Genomic DNA, 21,226 nt, shown 5'->3' on the forward strand with positions numbered 1-21,226 from the left:
AAATAATTGTTAACCATGCTTCATCAAAAGAAGGTTGCACTAACATGCTCCAATACGTATCTATTATATTAACTTATCATGTATACTCTCACATACTTCAGCTATAAAGCTATTATCTTGTGCCATAATGTTTGGTAGGGGCTCTTGTATAATATCCTCATGGCTAACATCGCCTTGGCATATAGTTATCATCATTATCAACCTTGTCACACTTCTCATCATACTTTGCATGCTTCCTATTATAGTTATTGATTACTGTTACGGGGGAACTCAGCCACCATGCCCCACGTGACCGGCACGCGCGCCCAAGAAGACTACAGCTGCCCCTTGATCCAGTAACCCGACCCCGAGTCGGATATCTTCGGCTTCGCAGCCCGACCCCGAGTCGGCGGCCCCTTGATCCAGCAGTCCGACCCCGAGTCGGATATCTTCGGCTTCGCAGCCCGACCCCGAGTCGGCTGCCCCTTGATCCAGCAATCCGACCCCGAGTCGGCAATCTCTCGACAACGACAGGCTGTTCCCCTGAAGCACGCCGCGACCCTCTGCTCCACTACTCCCTGCAACGGTCGTATCCGGCGCTGCTCCACGATCTCCTGTAACAGCCGTACAAAGCGGAGCTCCACTACGCCCTGTAACGGCCATGTCAGTGGCAACTCCATCGTGCCACACGATGACCAACCCCCCAGAAGGACCCCCCAGCCTGGTATATATGCGGCTGGGGGGAGAAGGGGGGAGGTAAGCAAGAACTTCCAGAGCATTCTCCTACTTGCTACTATTATCTCTCCTTCTCCTCCAATCTCCTCTGACTTGATCGTCGGAGGGCCCCCACTACCCCAGTGGTGGTGCGAGGCTTGCTTGCAGGTTTCCCGGTGGAAGGTGGAGCGCAATCAACACCAACCAAGGCAACTCAGACGGAATCCCGTTCACACCGCTGTGCCAATCGTTCTCGGTTTGGACCACCAGCAACAGTTGGCGCTAGAGGAAGGGCCCGAATCTCAGAGCGATCGTAATGGCACGGCGAGGTGGTCGTGGAGCTTCCAATGCCTCCGGTCGCGGGGCCTCTCGCGCCTCCGGCCGGGAGGCCGCTGCGTCTCCAACACATTCTCAGCAACACTCCACCGCTCCACCTCCCATTCAGATGGTCGAAGCCGCTCAGTTCGACCAGTTAGCCCAGCAGGTTCGCACCCTCGCGGAGGCAGTGCAGAACCTGCAGGGTGTGATGTCTCGGGCGCCGCAGCGGGCCCAGGAGCCGCTGCTTCCTGAGCGCTCACCTGTCCTCCTCAACCCGCGCTCCTTCCTCTCCCATGGGGAGGAGCACCGGCGCGAGGAAGATTCTCGAGCACGGTCCATTCTGCCGGGACCTTCCCATCGGAGCTGCGCGGGGTACGAGAGGCGGGCCCGGGCGCGTTCCCAGACCCCCCAGTCCTCAAGGAACCCGCGCTCCAGTCGGTCCCCCTCTCGGTGCTCCTTGTCTCCCACCCATCGGTCGCGCTCCCTGGACCGGCGGGTGGACGATCTCCACCGACAACTCCAGGTCCTGAAGGGCCACTCCAAAGATCCCTTCGCCGACTTGGAGATCTCCTCCCAGCCGGCGCTTGCCTCGAGGATCCTGCGGACCCCGAATCCGCCGGGGTTTAAAATGCCGGCGATCGAGCCCTATGACGGGGCGGCGGACCCGCGGGATCACGTCGAGAGTTTCAGGACCCTTATGCTCCTCCACGGAGCATCAGATCATCTCCTCTGCAAGGCCTTCCCGGCGACCCTCCGTGGCCCGGCAAGGGCGTGGTTCGCCGGCTTGGAGGCTAACTCAATCCAGTCCTTCGACCAGTTTACTCGCCTCTTCATCACCCATTTCGCCGTCGGCGACTGGTCTCCGACTCCCTCTTTGATGTCCGGCAAAACGAGGGAGAAAGCTTGCGGGATTATCTTACTCGCTTCAACAAGGCTACGCTGGAAGTCCGGAACCTGAGCCAGGAGGTGGCTCTTTCAGCCCTGAAGCGTGGCTTCCGAAAGGGCAGACTCACCTTCTCCCTGGACAAACGCCTGCCGCGGAGCTTCCCGGAGCTGTTGTCCCGGGCGAACCAGTATGCGGACGCCGAGGAGGCGGCCGCCCACCGGAGCAAGGAGGCCGCCGAGATCCCTCCAAAGCTCAGGAAGAAAAGGCGAAAAGAGGCACGCCAGAGGAGGAGCCCGACGCCTCAACGTCGGCGCAGAAGCCTGTCGCCGGCGAGGAACCACGGCGCCCTACGCCCTCGTTCTCCGCCCCGACGTTTCAACCGGTACACTCCTCTCCTGACTCCCCGGGCCCAGATCCTCATGGAAATCAAGGGGCGGGAGGACCTCCCGGTCCCGAGACAGATGAAGAAGATTCCTGGGAGGAGGCCCTCTCGGGCGTACTGTGAGTACCACCGGGACCACGGCCACGACACCGAAGATTGCTTCCAGCTTCGGGACGAGATCGAGGCTCTCATCCGCCGAGGGCGTCTCGGTCGATATGTGAACGACCGACGTCCCCCCGCAGACCCGCGTCCGGCCGACCCGGCCCCTCAGGAGCCTCGGGAGCAGAATCGACCCGTCGCGGGCGTGATCCACACTATCACTGTGGGCTGCCCCCGGCCCGAGAGGAACGCAGGGGGCTCGACCGAAGCGTCAGGGGCAGCCGTCGCAAAGAGGCAGAGGGTCGGTAATGTAATCACTTTTTGTGATGAAGATGTAAAGGGGGTTCAGACCCCCCACGATGACGCCATGGTGATCTCCCTCACTATGGCAAACTATGATGTAAGGCGTGTTCTTGTGGATAGTGGAAGCTCAGCTGATATTTTGTTTTACGAGGCCTTCCAAAAGATGAGCTTGTCCAGACAATTGTTGCACAAAACATCCGCCCCCCTCTTAAAGTGCCTCCGCCCCTCGGAAGCGGCCTACGTCCTCGGCGAAGTCCACGAAGGCGTTTGCGGATCACACTTGGGGGCTAGGTCCTTGGCGCACAAGATCATGAGGCAAGGCTATTATTGGCCTACCTTGTTGGAGGACTCAAAGGATCATGTACGGAAATGCGACGCCTGCCAGCGCTACGCCAACGTCCAGAGAGTCCCTTCTGTCCCCTTGGCACCAATCACTGCACCCTGGCCCTTCGCCCAGTGGGGAATGGATATCCTCGGACCATTCCCCGTCGCTTCAGCTCAGCGGAAATTTTTGATTGTTGCAATCGACTACTTCACCAAGTGGGTGGAGGCAGAGCCGCTGGCCACTATCACGGAGGCGCAAGTCCGGAAGTTCGTGAAGAAGAACATCATTGTCCGATTTGGGGTACCTCGGGTCCTCATCTCGGATAATGGTCGACAGTTCGACAACAAGCATTTCCGTGACTTCTGCGAGGAGTTCGGGATCGAGCATCGGTTCACATCTGTGTCGCATCCCCAAACCAACGGCGAGGCCGAGGTCACAAATCGGACAATCCTCCAAGGAATCAAAGCGCGAATCGGTCGGACGGGGCAAGCTTGGGTCGAAGAACTCGAGAATGTCCTTTGGGCGTATCGGACCACGCATCGGACCCCTACCGGGGAGACGCCTTTCAGCCTAACCTATGGCACGGAAGCCGTTGTCCCCGTGGAGCTCGGACTCCCCTCACCTCGGGTGGCCGCGCACCGACCCGAGGCCGATTCGGAGCAACTCCGAGGGAACCTGGATCTCTTGGAAGAAGCGAGGGAAATGGCGCAGGTTCGGATGGCGATGTATCAGCGGAGGGTGGCCCGATATTACAACTCCAAGGTCCGACCGAAGCTTTTCAGAATCGGAGATCTGGTGCTAAGGCGAGCTAAAGCATCTCAACCTGCGGAAGGTGGGAAGCTAGCGCCAAATTGGGAAGGCCCGTATAGGGTTTGCTGGGTAAACCGACCTGGCTCCTACCAGTTGGAGGCCCTAGATGGTCGAGAAATTCCAAGGAGCTGGAATTCCGCTAACCTGCGGATGTATTACCAGTAGAACGACAATGCCAGAAAGACAGTTCAAAAATGTATAACACTTTTCATTTCAATAATTTCTGGTTACAATGGCGTGCTCGTATGATTACAAGGAATTCCCAGAGGGGAATTAGGGTGTAAAGAAAGTAAAGAAGAGGTGGAGACTCCGAGGAGCTGAAGATCTGGGATCCCGAAACCTCCATCTGAAGCGGCTGCAATCCCGCCGGAAGTGGGTGCTTCCAACCGGAGGCGCCATCGGCGTCTCACGAAAAAGACGAAGAGCCAGCGCGGATGAAGAAGAAGTGGACGAAGGAGAAGTCCACACTGCTCCTACCCAGAGGCACCATCCACGCCTCACGAAAAAGATGAGGAGCCGCCGCAGAAGAAGCTCCCGCTGCCTCCAGGGGAACGCCACCTCCAAGGGATATTCCGGTCCTCCCCAGTGTTAGGGGAGAGAAGGAATACAAGGGAGAAGAGCATATGGAGGCGCGGTCCCGGATCAAGCGTCTGGTGCGGAGCTCAATCGGGAGGCCGAACTTCAAGGAGGGGAGACGTGATCCCGGATGAAACGCCTAGAGCGGAGTTCCGCCGGGGAGAACCTCCTTGTTGATCCCAGATGAAACGGCTAGTTGGCGGAAGTCGCGAAGGGCGCGCCTCCCGTTCCTTCGATAGGGGTCTCTCAACCATGCGCCGGAGAGGAGGCCCACGATCCATGGCAATCTGAACAGCTCCGGCTTGGCAGGCTCCATCGCACCTGCACCTATATTTATAGCCAAACTGCAGCCCCCCGGTCGTTCCGATGCGGGTGGCTCCAATAAATGCGGGCGCATTGAATCCGGAGCCGATCCGGCTCTCGAGGCGTATCTTCCCGCGATTTTCTAAGCGTCATTCTCCTTAATCGCATTCTTTGTGCAGGACACTCCGGGTGGCCTGTACCCCTAGGTCCACGTTTCTCCGCTCGCGCCCAGGCCGCATCCGCCTCGAAGAACGCGCGTATCGCGGCCGCTTAACTGACACTCCTCGCAAGCAGCAACTGGCGATCCGATTTCCCAGGTAACCCCTCAATTAGCATTTAATGCCCATCTGGTGTTCCCCAGGCAACGCTTGGAGAGGAGGAGAAACACGATCGCAGCTGGCCACGAAGAAATCCCGTCGGACGGCAAGCGACAGGCGCACGACCAGCGAGCGGAATTTCCCGAGGCTCGGCCCTCGGATGCCAGGCTAACCCGATGATCATCCCGGGAGCAGACTAGCCTGAAGCCCCGACCGGTCGCCTCGGCTTGCGCCAGCCTTGGCCGACCAACGAGCGGAATTTCCCGAGGCTCGGCCCTCGGATGCCAGGCTAACCCGATGATCATCCCGGGAGCAGACTAGCCTGAAGCCCCGACCGGTCGCCTCGGCTTGCGCCAGCCTTGGCCGACCAACGAGCGGAATTTCCCGAGGCTCGGCCCTCGGATGCCAGGCTAACCCGATGATCATCCCGGGAGCAGACTAGCCTGAAGCCCTAACCGGTCGCCTCGGCTTGCGCCAGCCTTGGCCGACCAACGAGCGGAATTTCCTGAGGCCTGACAACCCTCAGATGCCAGGCTAACCTGATGATCATCCCGGGAGCAGACTAGCCTGAAGCCCCGACCGGTCGCCTCGGCTTGCGCCAGCCTTGGCCGACCAACGAGCGGAATTTCCCGAGGCTCGGCCCTCGGATGCCAGGCTAACCTGATGATCATCCCGGGAGCAGACTAGCCTGAAGCCCCGACCGGTCGCCTCGGCTTGCGCCAGCTTTGGCCGACCAATGAGCGGAATTTCCCGAGGCTCGGCCCTCGGATGCCAGGCTAACCCGATGATCATCCCGGGAGCAGACTAGCCTGAAGCCCCGACCGGTCGCCTCGGCTTGCACCAGCCTTGGCCGACCAACGAGCGGAATTTTCCGAGGCTCGGCCCTCGGATGCCAGGCTAACCCGATGATCATCCCGGGAGCAGACTAGCCTGAAGCCCCGACCGGTCGCCTCGGCTTGCGCCAGCCTTGGCCGACCAACGAGCGGAATTTTCTAAGGCCTGACAACCCTCGGATGCCAGGCTAACCCGATGATCATCCTGGGAGCAGACTAGCCTGAAGCCCCGACCGGTCGCCTCGGCTTGCGCCAGCCTTGGCCGACCAACGAGCGGAATTTCCCGAGGCTCGGCCCTCGGATGCCAGGCTAACCCGATGATCATCCCGGGAGCAGACTAGCCTGAAGCCCCGACCGGTCGCCTCGGCTTGCGCCAGCCTTGGCCGACCAACGAGCGGAATTTTCTAAGGCCTGACAACCCTCGGATGCCAGGCTAACCCGATGATCATCCCGGGAGCAGACTAGCCTGAAGCCCCGACCGGTCGCCTCGGCTTGCGCCAGCCTTGGCCGACCAACGAGCGGAATTTTCCGAGGCTCGGCCCTCGGATGCCAGGCTAACCCGATGATCATCCCGGGAGCAGACTAGCCTGAAGCCCCGACCGGTCGCCTCGGCTTGCGCCAGCCTTGGCCGACCAACGAGCGGAATTTCCCGAGGCTCGGCCCTCGGATGTCAGGCTAACCCGATGATCCCCCCGGGAGCAGACTAGCCTGAAGCCCCGACCGGTCGCCTCGGCTTGCGCCAGCCTTGGCCGACCAACGAGCGGAATTTCCTGAGGCCTAACCCTCGGATGCCTGGCCTAGCGCCGGAAGAATTCCCTGAGGCCTAACCCTCGGAGGCCTGGCTTAGCGCCGGAAGAATTTCCTGAGGCCTAACCCTCGGATGCCTGGCTTAGTGCCGGAAGAATTTCCTGAGGCCTAACCCTCGGATGCCTGGCTTAGCGCCGGAAGAATTTCCTGAGGCCTAACCCTCGGATGCCTGGCCTAGCGCCGGAAGAATTTCCTGAGGCCTAACCCTCGGATGCCTGGCTTAGTGCCGGAAGAATTTCCTGAGGCCTAACCCTCGGATGCCTGGCTTAGCGCCGGAAGAATTTCCTGAGGCCTAACCCTCGGATGCCTGGCTTAGCGCCGGAAGAATTTCCTGAGGCCTAACCCTCGGATGCCTGGCTTAGTGCCGGAAGAATTTCCTGAGGCCTAACCCTCGGATGCCTGGCTTAGCGCCGGAAGAATTTCCTGAGGCCTAACCCTCGGATGCCTGGCTTAGTGCCGGAAGAATTTCCTGAGGCCTAACCCTCGGATGCCTGGCTTAGTGCCGGAAGAATTTCCTGAGGCCTAACCCTCGGATGCCTAGCTTAGTGCCGGAAGAATTTTCTGAGGCCTAACCCTCAGATACCTGGCCTAGCGCCAGAAGAATTTCAAGAGTCGGGAGTCAGCGAGACGCTACCAAGAGTTAAAAAGAAGAAGGACGAAAGTGAAATGAAGAAACTCCATTTGCATTAACTTTCATTGTTTCAGGGCCGAGATCCATACAACTTGGCAAAACGCCAACACACAAAGAAAAGTACAGAGGGTCAGCTTGGAGGAACCCCCGGGTCGGGAACGCCCGGCACGTCTGCAAGGGGTAGGGAGACGGTTGGAGAATCAGCAGGCAATGGCGCCGGAGGGGAGTCAAGAAGGGAGATCCCACTCAGGTCTATTTCGGGGTACTTAGCCGACACCCTTGCCAGGCCTTCCTCGAAGCCTAAGACAAAGGAGTCGGACCCCGCGTCCGACATGTCACGGACGAACTCGTCAGACTGACGATAGGCCTGTACCGCCCCCGACATGTCACGGGTGAACTCGGCGGACTGACGATAAGCTTGTACCGCCTGACGCCCGATCTCCGCACTCTTCTCGGCCAGCGCCGCCTCTGCTCGCTCCATAATCTGAGCTTTTGCCTCCAAGACCTTCGCCACAATCCGGTCATCCGCCTCGGAGGAGACCCTCAGCAGATCAGCCTGGGCCTCCTTGTGCTTCGCCTCGGCAGCGATGCGAGCAGCCTCAGCCTCCTCCAGGCGCGAATGAAGCTCCTGGTCGCTCGCGCGGGACTTCTCCAAGGCGGACTCCAATTCGCCCAGCTTGGCTTCAAGAGACCGGATCCGGTTGCGGGCGTTGTCGGCTGACCGCTGGGCCTTCTCCCACCTCTCCCGGTAGTCGGCAGCCTTCCGGGACTGCTTCTCGGCCCGCTCCTCCGCCTTCTTGATCTCGCCCTCGAGACCCGAGGCAACCTTGAGTTGCTCCCGAGCCTCCAACAGTTGCTTCTCGAGGGTGGCGAAGCCGAGTGCCCGCTCTTCGGCCACCTGGAGCCTCGTCTTGAGGTCCCTGGTCGTCCTCCCCGCCGCAGCCTGACCTCCCTCCTCTACTGCCTTCAGTTGGCTCTCGGCCCTCGCCAGAAGCCTCGCCTGTTCCTCGTAGCACTCCTCCAGGCGGATCATGTACTGGGCGAGCTAAGAGATAGGAAAAACGAGGGCGTCAGGCGGGGATCAACAGAGCCTATAAATGATGAAAGCGACCAAAAGAACACTCACCGACATGAGACAGACGCAGCTGGCAGCCCCAACGTCAGGGACCCTCATCTCTCGGACCCGCCTGCGGTCCTTCTCTAGCAGCACCGTCTCGATGAGGTTTCGGACGCCGGCGAAAGTGAAGGCCGACCCCGACTTCTTCCCGGAGTCGGACGGTGGTTCTGCAGCCTTACCCTTACCCATCGCTTGGGGAAGAGTCATGCTGACCATGCTCGGGGCGGGGACCGCCCCTGGAATTGACAGGGTCCCGCTCGGCCGGGGCCTCGGCGCGTCCCTCCTCGTATCATCCGGAGCCGACCGAGTCGAAGGCTGGGCTGGGGACCGATCACGTCCAACCCGTCCATCCCGGGCGCGCCCGGGTGATGCCTCCGGAGAAACGGTAGTCTCGGCGTCGGAGGGCTGATACAGCATCAACTGCCGGTCCGCGCCCGCGGCGTCCCCCTGATCGGCGGGTCCGGACCCGTCTGTCGGCGTCGGAGTCGCCTGCCGGCGGGACTTCTTCGCCGGTGGGGCCCCGCTCGGAGGAGCTCGTTTCTTCCTCCGGACTGCTTCCAGTAGGGACGTCCTACCAACAGCCGTTGCCTTGTCCGACCGCATGACGTCGTCGATCTCTGCAAAAAGGACGAGGTGGTCGGAGGTTGAGAAACTGAAGGAAAGAACGAGACGAAAGAGGAGAAAGGAGCTAAAAAAGAAATGGTGGCGGGCTCACGGTCAGCGGGGACCGAGCTCAGACCGACGTTCACCAAGGTATCCTCGGAAATAAGGCGAGCCACCGGGGGGAGCCGGCCCTCGGCAACCAACTCCTTCAAGACGGCGACGCCATCGGATTCCTCCCTCGACAACCTCGATAGGCCAATCGGAGACTTCATCGGCGTCTCCCAGGTTGCCCTGATTCCCCAAGAGGGATCTGCGTCAACGAAAAAGAAGCGCCCCTTCCAGCCGTGAATGGAGGTAGGAGCCTCCTTGACAAGGCCGCACCCTCGCCGCGCCGCAAAGCACCACCACCCTTTATCCTGGGGGTGGCCGCTCAGGCCGTAGCATTCCCAAAAGACATTCAGGGTGGCGGGAACCTCGTGCATGCGGCAGAGAACCTGAAAGGCCGTCAGGGCGCGCCATGAGTTCGGCACCAGTTGCGTCGGCGCCACTCTTAAACCCCGAAGCACCTGAACGACTAAGTCCGAGGGGGGAAAGCGGAATCCGGCCTGAAGAATGCCCTCATTGATGGCAACCTTCCCTGGAGGAGGATGGGACATCCTCTCCTCAGGCCCCGGGAGTGTAACATTGCAGGCCTCGGGAAGGTGGTATCGAGCCACGAACCTATCTAGGTCTTCGGCAACCAACTCCGACTTAATGCGGTCTGCTCTCACTTCGCCCATCCCTAATGGCCAGTGAATCTACGGTCAGGACAGGGTCAAGAAGGGGGAAAGGACCGGAACGACTGGAGTACACTAATACAAAAGGAGAGTATGGAGAGCCCTAAATTAAAGAATGGGGCAACTCACCGGAAGAGAAGGAAGAACGGCTCCGAGAGCGTCAAAGGAGGAGCAAGCGAACAGTCCGACGGCGATGACGGCAGCGCAAAGGAGAAACTCGAAGATGTCTGTAAAGAGAAAGGCGGACGGAGGAGGACCCCCGGTTAAATAGGTGGAAAGGTGGGTGATGCCTCGGTGACGCCGGAGGACGCCTGGCTGCCGAAGGGTCGCTCGCGCCCCAAAGGCGAATCGACGCCATTAAGGAAGGATGTCCGCCGAAATCCTCGGACTGCCAGGTCAGCAACAACCGCCATACGCCATAAAGAAGGCGGGGAGCTCGAAGCGCGCGCGCCTCTCCGAGGGATGGCGGCAATCTCGAAGCATCACTTCCTTCACCCGTTCCCCTTCTGGTTCCAGGCTCGGAAGTGGGGGGCTACTGTTACGGGGGAACTCAGCCACCATGCCCCACGTGACCGGCACGCGCGCCCAAGAAGACTACAGCTGCCCCTTGATCCAGTAACCCGACCCCGAGTCGGATATCTTCGACTTCGCAGCCCGACCCCGAGTCGGCGGCCCCTTGATCCAGCAGTCCGACCCCGAGTCGGATATCTTCGGCTTCGCAGCCCGACCCCGAGTCGGCTGCCTCTTGATCCAGCAATCCGACCCCGAGTCGGCAATCTCTCGACAACGACAGGCTGTTCCCCTGAAGCACGCCGCGACCCTCTGCTCCACTACTCCCTGCAACGGTCGTATCCGGCGCTGCTCCACGATCTCCTGTAACAGCCATACAAAGCGGAGCTCCACTACGCCCTGTAACGGCCATGTCAGTGGCAACTCCATCGTGCCACACGATGACCAACCCCCCAGAAGGACCCCCCAGCCTGGTATATATGCGGCTGGGGGGAGAAGGGGGGAGGTAAGCAAGAACTTCCAGAGCATTCTCCTACTTGCTACTATTATCTCTCCTTCTCCTCCAATCTCCTCTGACTTGATCGTCGGAGGGCCCCCACTACCCCAGTGGTGGTGCGAGGCTTGCTTGCAGATTTTTCGGTGGAAGGTGGAGCGCAATCAACACCAACCAAGGCAACTCAGACGGAATCCCGTTCACACCGCTGTGCCAATCGTTCTCGGTTTGGACCACCAGCAACAATTACCATATGCTAGCAACAATGATTTTTATTTAGTCATCTAGTTTATATGCAAGCATTCGACTAAGTATAGTCCATCTATTTTACCAAACTTTAAGTGCTTGCTTTACAATATTTTAGAGTAATCCATGAGCGTGGTTGAATATCTCATTTGGACTTTGTATTATTGGATTGCTATGTTGAAATTGAGGAACATGAGACCTTTCTCCTTTATATTGTGCCAAGTATTTTTTCATGTTCTTTTATCTTGCATCAATGATATAATATTTATCCATGCCAAAGCATAAATAATGTCATGTCACATAGAAGAGTTATTCATTCCACTTCTAAAGTTTGAAATGTAATTTATTTGTTATACTCACCACCTCTTGGGTGTAGGAATTTTATTATGGTCTTTCCAAAGCCTCAATGACTATACATTTATATCATGAGTAGTGCCTTCCCACCTAGTCCATATAAATGCAAAACATATCTCAAACCCACATACTATCATGATATTCTGTGTGCAATAAGGTCTCTTCCCTATGTATAGAATTTGCTTATCTACAGGAACCACCACATGAACATGTAACACCAATACAATCACCACGCATTATATAATAAGCATAGACGCTAATAAATTTAGAGAAATGGACAATTCAAATATCCAAGAATAAGATGCCGTATTGAGTTCTTACTTTGAAATATGGGTAAAATTATGGTCCCTATCGAATATATACAAATGCAAATTTATCTTATGTTCGAAGAACTCTGTGAAATTTTCTACTAATAGTCTCTTTAGAATATTGAAACTATTCTTGGAACAAATCTATTACTAACTCCATGACCCAATATTAGCAAAAGAGTAGTCACTCTTTCTTCTATACTCATTTCTCTACTATTTGCCAAACTATACTTGTCTCTGAATAGATTCTGAAGATTTTGAAATATATGTATCTCCATTTGAAATTGCTCATAGTATCTATTGCCAACTCCATTCAAATATCCGTAAGCAATATATAAAGAATATCTACGTTAATCCTTATAAATATATTTGAGAAAATAATCAATATATGTAACTTAACTAGCTAATACAAGTGCATCAATCTCAATATCACTTTTATTACTCTCCTCTTCGATATTATCTTCTGGTTAAAAAGAATCCACCAATTTATCCCAATCCATATTCACTATCTTCAAATAAAAGTAAGCCCAAATCATGAACAATCAACAACAATTCCTAAAGAACATAAATTTAAAATTACAGAAAATAATTATTAAGATGCTTACAAAAATATGAAAATAATCATGCATCTAGCATAATATCATATACGACCACATTCATGTTCTATATAATTATAAAATTCTATTTCCAAGAATATAAAGATGCTCAAATCATCCAAGCATAAAATAACTAACCAAATAATAAGTGGATAATATAGTATTCATCATATATTAAATATAATAAACTTATTCCAATAGAATAATTCCAAAATTGTAGACTTTGATGGAAATAGTTCGGGGTATGCAAACTACTATCGCACGACCAGACTAACAGGATGGCCTGACACAGCATGCCAGTCGTTGCCCGAAGAACTTTGGTCGTCATCGAGAAGATGGTCTCCTTGGTGCTCATTCCAAAATGGGCTTTAGCCGAAGAGATTCAGAATCCCCTAGCTGGAAAAGCTCTTCAAGAAAGAGGCCGACTTTAATCGAAGCATCAAGAAGTTAAACAACAAGATCGAAGCCTTGAGAGAAAGACAAGCCGGCCAAAAGGAGACTCGTAAGCTTAAGCATCAGGCTGCTTAGTATAATCTGATCGGCGGTCGAATAGGCAAGAGATCATTCACTCTGCCATACCTCAAATGCCTCTGACTTGTTGAAGATGAGTATACCCTTTCAGAATTTTATGAAGACATATATTTTTAAAATTACTTGAGGGGCAGAGCTCTAGCACATAAAGTACTGAGGTAGTAGTATTATTGGCCCACACTATAGAAAGATACTGCTTAGTTTGTGAAGAAGTGTGATTAGTGCTAGAGACATACCAATGTTCAACACCAACCGATTGTAGAGTTAACTCCTATCAGTGCCCTGTGGCCATTCCCCTAATGGGGGATAGATATTCTTGATCCTTTTCCACAAGTTACTGTGCAGAGATGGTTCCTCTTCGTTGCCATTGATTACTTTACAAAATGGGTCGAGGCAGAACCTTTAGCTTGGATCGCTGAGGAGAATGTACAAAACTTCACCTGAAAATTTATCATCTGCCAGTTCAGAATCCTTCAAATCCTCATACCAACAATTTGATAATACTTGATTTAGAAAATTCTGCTTCCAACTTAGTGTCAACCACTGGCTTATCTCAGTTGGTCATCCCTAAGCTAATAGATAAGCTGAGATAACTGATTGCACTATTTTTCAAGGCTGAAGACTAGGCTTGATTGAGCCAAAGGCCTTTGGGTAGATGAACTGTTTATCATTCTGTGGGCCTATCGCACAACACATCGAATTAGGACTCGAGAAACCTCATCCAACCTCTCCTTCTATACTAAAGCTATCATTCTTGTGGAGATCAGCATCCTATCTTAGTGGGTGGATACATAAGACAAGGAAGTAAATGTTGAGAATCTCTACATGAATCTAGATTTGCTAGATAAAGCTAGGGATCGAGCTCGGGTCAAGATGGCTTCCTATCAGCAATGAGCGGTTCAATACTACAACTCTCGAGTCAAGAAAAAGATCTTTTGACTAAAGAATTTCATCCTTAGAAATGTTGAGGTGGCCTGGCAAGGCGATCGTGGAAAGCTTGCACCCAAGTGGGTAGGACAATACAAGATTGCGGAAGTCATTTGACCCAACTCATATTGACTCGAGCAACTTGATGGAACTCCAGTATCTCGAGCATAGAATTCCGATAATCTTCAAGTGTACCACCAATAAGCGCTATAATTTTAAAGTCTATACTCCTTTATTGCTAATAATAAGTAAAGATTATCTTTGTGTTCCAAAAATGTTGAGTACTGCAAGTCGAATACATCAACCTTTGACTAAAAAATCTTCAAAAGCGATGGATTGGGCAAGCTTACTAAAGACCCCTAATCAAGATTTCTATGGGCTTGACTGAAATGCCTAATTGCCAAATCATGAACAAAATATCGGACAAATCTTCCAAGAGACTACCGATGATGCTTGCCATCTTTTAGGTAAGCTCCTAGGTCTAGCCAAGATGTCAAATCACCGAATGACAGACGAAATGTCAGACAAGTCTCCCAAGAGACCACAAACAACGTACTTGAGCACTGTAGGTTAGGATGAGCTTCCAAGATGCCACTAGCCTGTTACCCAACTAACAAAAGACCTAGTAAAGAATATGCTCAGATAGAAGAGAGCATGTCCGACCTAATCAACCGCGTGCTAGCTATCCAAAAAATGCAACTGACAGAGATTTGGAGGGCCAAACGATCCACCTTTTCGAGCAAGGAGAACTAGGCATCGAGATAAAAAGCCAAGCTCCAAACAAACAACTGAAGACCTAGAGTACCAAACAACATTTTTAGGCAAGGGGAACCCAAGCATCAGGAAGAAGAGTTGAGCTATGAACAAAAGACCGAAGATCCGAAGGGCCAAACAACCCACCTTTTCATGAAAGAGGAATCGGCCATTGGGATGACAATCTAAGCACTGACAAAACACTCAGAGGGCCAAACAAAACCTACTCTTCAGGGAGGGAATGAGGCACCAAGATTGAAAGCCCGAATACACAATAATGACAAAGTAGGTATGACCCACTGGCCCAAAATCAACTACAAGCAAGAGGCAAGGGTCTGAGCTGACCACAAATGCGCCCTTGAAATTCTACTCATAATCTCCAACCTAATTAGGTCCGAACAAAGAAGGACTCCAACCTCCGATTTGCGATCTACATGCCTACGCCTAAAAGGCCCAAGCCTATAACCTCGGCAAAGCAGCGCTGAGGAAGGGGGGGGGGGGGGAGGTCCCTACACCTCATAGCCAATTCTTGCCTTAACCTCCGACAGATTGGCCCAAATGAAAGATGAGTTGCCAAGGCAACCTGATTAAAGCACAGCTAGCTCAGGCATGCGAAAACGAGCTATGAAACTTAACACTACCAAACCATCATGTCAAATAAAACAAAAGCTACGAATAAAAATACTTTTCTTAATATTTGAAAGTTATAAGTAAGAAGTAGCTCGGCAATCAAGCAGTATACACACAAAGAGATCCAACTGCACTTAGTCCTATGGGGCCAATAACCATGAAAAAGATCAAGCTCGCCGAGGGCAGATGACACCAACAAAGTCACCAGTCTTAGGAATAGGAAGCCACCCTTTGCTTCACCCTACACCTGCATGATAGTGCCAAGAAGTGAATGAAGAAGACATACACCAATCCCTATTGCTCGAAACTTGGTGGAGGGACCTCGGTGGCTTAGGGAAGGTCAGTAGGAGGCATGGAGGGACTGATGGCATCCACCCTACTGTACTTGCTCAACGGTACCTTCCTCTTATTTGGTAACCTCGGCCTTATCTCCCTCTTCCTTGGCTTTCTCTACTACATTATCCTCAGACAGGATAATGTGCCTAAAGTTGAATTTGGGGAAGCACCTTGCTGCCTGTCGCCGATAGTTGTAGAAGACATGGAGGTATGATTAAATAGAAGCAAAAGCAAAGTCCTTCTGAAAATCTTGGGAGTACTTGTAGGCCTCCACAACTTGGAGGACCCCCTCCTCGATTGAAGCTGTCGACTGCTCAGCTGCTTTCTACTCCTCGACCTTAATAGCTCGTAGCCAAGATGCCTGATGAGAGCACAAAAGTGCGACCTACATGTCACTAAAATTAGTGTTATTGCTAACCGATAATAATAAATTCGCTAGATTAATATTATATTTGGATTTGACACAGGTTATCATAAATTAGAAATAAAATGCACATTGAGTACAAATTTGACTTCAGAAGAATCCCTTCCCAGACCGATCCAGTTGAAGATCGAGTCGAGTCCGAGTCGGGTTCGGGTCCAAATCGGGTCCAATTTTTCTGTACTTTTAGGAAAGAATTTTGGGAAAATCTAATTTGGCCATATCATAACTATGAGGTGCTGGGTGACCCATGACTTGAAAGACTCATGTGAGGCTTTCCAAGCCGAACGAAAGGATAACTTGATTTTAACACCTGCAACTCCCCCCGAGGGGGACGAGGCCACAGGCCGAAGGGGGGAAACGCTCCATAAACTCACATTTTATGATAACCCATGACATGAATGAAATGGGGTGATATTTTTTTTATCTATATGACTAATTGGACGGAACTTGGTATCTCCCAGCTCTCATCTCAGGAGGGCAAAGAAAGTCCCAGACCTTCTTCCAAAATCTAATTCCATTGCAGAAACTGACACATGACCCATATTCAGTTCAACGTTACAGCAAGGCGTGATCACGCCACCATCCCGCCGTCCACGACACCTCCAACTCTTCCCGGATCCACGGCAGATCAGCTCCTCCAAGCCACCCCGTCGATCATGCTTCCAGCGGTCCCACAACATCCAGATCTTCCGTGATGAAGCAATGCCCGTTTCTCCTCCCAGCCATCCACGGATCACGCCATCATCGCCTCCTCGGTGATTCCTCCAATCTTCAGCACCTCCTCCGCCTCTTCTTCCGCCCCAGCCACGGATCACCATCAGCTCCTTCCGCATTCAGTCCCCATCTTCCGTGATCAATGTCTCAGGCTATCGCGCGACCGTCCGTCATCCCACGCGCGTCTCTTCCATTCCGCTTTCATCTCGGAATCCCAGCGGCCAGCTCCTCCTTCCCTCACAGAGCGCCCCCCTGCTTCGTATGCCATTCCGGACATCCCGCCACCAGCTCTAGTGATCCCATGGCATCCTCGTTTCCGGATCAACTTCTCCATCCCGTGATCAAGATCCAGCGTCTCAGCCTCCCAACGGAGCCGCGTCCGTTCCGAGTCCGCCTCCTTTGAAGCCGGTGATGCATCCCAAGATTGCTCCTCCCAGCATCCCACGCTTCAAGCCGCCGCGTCTGCAAGCGATCACGCGTCCTCCCTTCCCATCCGCCCTCTCCTTCCTCGCGTCTGCCATCATTCACGCCGTGGCGATCTATAAGAAGGGGGAGAACGAGAAGAGGAGGGGGGAGCTCGGAGTGGTGGTGGCCGGCGGGTCCAAGGGAAAGCTCGGTTTGGCCAAGAACAGGGGATGCTCTGTTCTTGGAAAGAAAAGAAAAAAAAAAAGAAAAAGAAGAGTAGTTTATGTTCCTTCGTGGGAGAGAAAGGAATTTTCTTATTTTTATTTTATTTTTTATTTGCAGAATAAAGAAGCATCAGGCTTCATGTCCAATCTTCCTTTTTACTTTTTGTAATTAGTTTTCTTTTCATGAAGTCAAGCAATTTCCTTTCGTGCAATCCTTGTTCTAGGTTCCGTTTAATTTCTGTTTTTATGCAATACATTAAATGTTCCTTTATGCAATTTGTGTTCGCTTCAATCTTCTTGTCTTCATCCGTTTTAATTTATGCCAAAGCTTTTCTTTTCCATTAAATATATAAATGCTTTTTGAATTTAAGTACCTGTCTTTTCGTTAATTTCAATTAGTAAATCATTCCATATCCCCAACATAATGTTTTGCTTTTATTATTCAAAAATCGCTTTTAAATCCAAGTGAACGTTTTTATTTTTAAGCAACTCCAATCGCCTCCCTGTGGATCGACCTCTTACAACCACTATTCTTCGAGTAGAAAAGATAAGAGTAGAATTTAAATTTAACTTTTGTCCGTCGGTTCTAACAACGATCTGTCTAGCATATTTTTAGCTAGACAGGAATCGGACGAACAAAATTTTGGTGCCGTTGCCGGGGAGGCAAATCGAGAAGCAAGAACGATCACGAAGATCAAATTGGATTTTGGATGCCTGGAGTGAACGCACTCCGGTAGTAAGTTTTTATTTTTATTATTTTGATTATTTTCAGTTAATAATTTCGTAGTTATTAAATTCTGAAATTTGAAATTCGAAAAAAAAAATTTTAAAAAAAAATAAAATATAAAAAATATTTCAAAATTCAAAAATTCAAAAATTTAAATTCAAAATTTGAATTCTGAAATTCGAAATTTGAAATTTAAATTTAAATTTAAAAAAAATATTAAAAAAATTCAAAAAAAAATTTTAAAAAATTTTTTTAAAAAAAATCTATATTATTTTTGCTAGTAATTGATAAGGCGCAATTTTCCGAGGTTATCATACCTCTATTGGGACTCCTCCCGGAGTAATCTCCAGAGCTTATTCAACGGGCATTCGGAGATTAACTGACGCATAAGGATTGTGTTTAATTTACATTCAAGTTATTGCTAAAAAAAAATTAAAAAAAAAAATTTTAAAAAAAAGTAAAAGTGAAAAAAAATTGCTTGCTCATTTAATCAATACAACCTAATGACATTGCATAAACTTTAAAAAAAAATATTGATTATTTGCTGCATTTAGTATTAAGCATTTGCATAAAGTAATTAAGGGCAAAACCCACTAAAAAGATTAGGTCGGGAAGTCATTACCTGTCCTTAGCCCAAAAATCACCACCTTGCATACTTATCCTAAGCCAAATTAAATTAAAATCAAATTAGACGTTGGCCTTAGGGTTTTCGAGCTCAATTAGGCTCTTGGAAAGAAGCGGCTGAAAGCCACTCCAGTGAGAATTTAGTAATTGGTGATGTCTAGGAAAGTTTTACAACAGTGAGAACTGTTACGGGTATTGTGGTATCGGTGTATCCCTTCTGGCACCACCGCACACCCCGGGACTTTCCTGGTCACTGGTTACTGAATCACTTAACTGGTAAGCTCAAGCTTAATCTGAAAGGGAGATTAGGAGCTGTCTAATCTAGAGAGAATTTCAGGAACTTTTTTAACCTGATAAGTCTCTATGCAACTAGATTTAAGAAGCTACTAAACCTCACTTAGTTCTAAGACTAATAGGATCAAATTGTTGTGTGGTGTTGATTGTGGTCATCTTGGTCTAGCCTTTCTTCTCTTCTTCTAGGATTTCGTTTAGGAGTCAAGTCTAATTAAGTTGTGGATAATGTATGCATGGTAGAAGATCATTAAGGGGTAAGTTAACACCATTTAACCCAGAGGTTGGAAAAAAAGCATCGTCACATCCGACGAATTATTGATCAACCACCAATCTCTACAATGGGTGAACATATTAGAACCCTGAATGAATTGTTTGCACCCACATCCGCTAGTCCCCCTACCTGCATAGTATTACCGATTAACAATGCAGCCCAATTCGAGATTCGGGCTGCAACAATAAATATGTTACCCAAGTTTCATGGGTTCGAGAGTGAACAACCCTACATTCATCTAAACAAATTTTTGACAATCTGTCAAACGTTTAGAAATCAAAACTTAGATGAAGAGGGTATTAAATTAAGGTTGTTTCCAATGACTTTAGAGGATCGTGCTGCTGCATGGCTGTATTCCCTTGCTTCAAATTCTATCACATCATGGGAACAACTATCTAGGAAGTTCATGGCAAAATTTTACCCCATGATTAAAACAGAAAAAATTAAGGATGCTATAAGAACTTTTAGAGGAAAATCTGAGGAGGAATTTTTCCAACTTTGGAAAAGATTCCATGACTTGTTGGTCAAATGCCCACACCATGGGCTTGACAAGGCTGATCTAGTACATTTCTTTTACAAAGGACTACCTCCGGCACATAGAAACATGATCGAGTCCATGCACAAGGGTAGGTTCATGAACCAAACCCCAGATCAAGCCTATGAATTTCTTGTTGACTTAGCTAAAAACGCCCAAAATTGGAGTAGCTATGGTGAGGAAGTAAATAGAGATGAGTTCGGGTCTAGAAAATCAGGTAATTATGAAATGAAAGCAGACCCAAATCTCAAAAATGTCATGTTCAATCTGGTGACTGGAATGAACAACTTAAGCAAAAAGTTTGATGCTTTCACTGTTTCCACTAGCACGAGTTCATATAAAGAGTTAAATCCAATCATGAAAGTGGATCACGAGTCACATAGTTTATGTATCTTGTGTAACAGTTCTGAGCATCTAGTGGAGTGTTGTCCTAGTTTATCCAACATAAAGGCCGAGCAAGCAAATGCTCTAAATTCGTATAGTGCCTTCAAGAAGCCCACTCCCAATTCGTTCAGCCCAGTTTACCACCCTGATAATAGGTTCCACCCAAATTTCTCATATAAGCAGAACGAACCTATTCAGCATCAAGGTGGTCCACTAGGTTTTCAAAACAACTTTTTCAGGATAGGGCCACCACAAATGAACCAACCATTGGTTCCATCTGTACCTCCTTATAATGCCCCTATCCCACAGCAACCTTCACAATTAGAAACCATGATGGCTAATATGATGAAACAACAACAAGATTTTATCAAGCAACAACAACAGACCAATACAGCCCAAGCCCAGACTAACCAATTCCATGCGCAAGCAATTGCAAAACTTGAGGTTAGTCTAAGCCAAATAGCAAACTCTCTAGGGGATAGAAAGAAAGGTGAACTACCTAGTCAACCAGTGCCTAACCCTAGTAGACAACAAAATCAAGATCAAAGAGGTCAGTATCAAATCAATGGAAATCCGACCTATGAAGTCCAAGCAATTACCACTTTAAGGTCTGGCAAGCAAGTGGACAATAAAGTCCAACTTCCTGAACATGAAAAAGAAAATAAAACTGAATCTGATAAGAACCCTATTCAGAAGAGGGGTCAAGAACAGGACAAACCGAAAAAAAGGAAAGAACCCATAGAAACATACAAACCCAAGGTTCCCTTTCCCAGTAGACTTCAGGACTCCAAGAAACAATCTAACTTTGATGAAATCATGGAAGTCTTTAAAACTGTTCAAATAAATATACCTTTTCTCGATGCCATAAGACAAATTCCCTCCTATACAAAATTCTTGAAAGACCTCACCACGGTCAAAAGAAAAACAAGTATTCCTAGGCAAGCTGTTATGGCTGCACAAGCCTCATCTCTCATTCAACAACAGATTGCCCCGAAATTCGAAGACCCTGGTTGCCCAACTATTGAAATAAAAATAGGAGAGACGATCATCCAAAGAGCACTATTAGATTTAGGAGCCAGTGTAAACCTACTTCCCTACTATGTGTACCAAAAATTAGGTTTGGGGGAATTAAAGCCTACAAATATTACCCTTTCCTTAGCA

The sequence above is a fragment of the Phoenix dactylifera genome, chromosome 10 (assembly GCF_051530095.1).
Source record: "Phoenix dactylifera cultivar Ajwa chromosome 10, Ajwa_hap1_PhDact_Kaust_v1.1, whole genome shotgun sequence".
In the NCBI taxonomy this organism is placed as follows: domain Eukaryota; kingdom Viridiplantae; phylum Streptophyta; class Magnoliopsida; order Arecales; family Arecaceae; genus Phoenix; species Phoenix dactylifera.